The sequence below is a fragment of the Apaloderma vittatum genome, unplaced genomic scaffold (genome assembly GCF_000703405.1).
Source record: "Apaloderma vittatum isolate BGI_N311 unplaced genomic scaffold, ASM70340v1 scaffold13149, whole genome shotgun sequence".
Classification (NCBI taxonomy): domain Eukaryota; kingdom Metazoa; phylum Chordata; class Aves; order Trogoniformes; family Trogonidae; genus Apaloderma; species Apaloderma vittatum.
In genome coordinates this window covers 1,920-2,196 of record NW_009735873.1, presented here as the reverse complement: position 1 = coordinate 2,196, position 277 = coordinate 1,920, and positions in this window count along the sequence as shown.

Genomic DNA, 277 nt, shown 5'->3' with positions numbered 1-277 from the left:
GAACTGACTGATGGAGCTGCCGTTGGACATTCGCTGCCTCTGGCCATGGGTCACTTCCTTTGGAGAAAAAGACATTGACAAGATAACAGACTTTTTTGAGAAAAATCAAAATAATTGCTAACAGCCCCTCCCTTTGCACAAACAGACACCCCTTCATTTTCCAGGACACCTTCCCTCAGCTCCCTGGCAGGAGCCCTGGTTGGTGCTGGCACCGTGTGCGATGAGGAGCAGGACTCTGCCCAGAGGCTTTCAGTCAGTCAGCCCTGCCCTGCAGCAC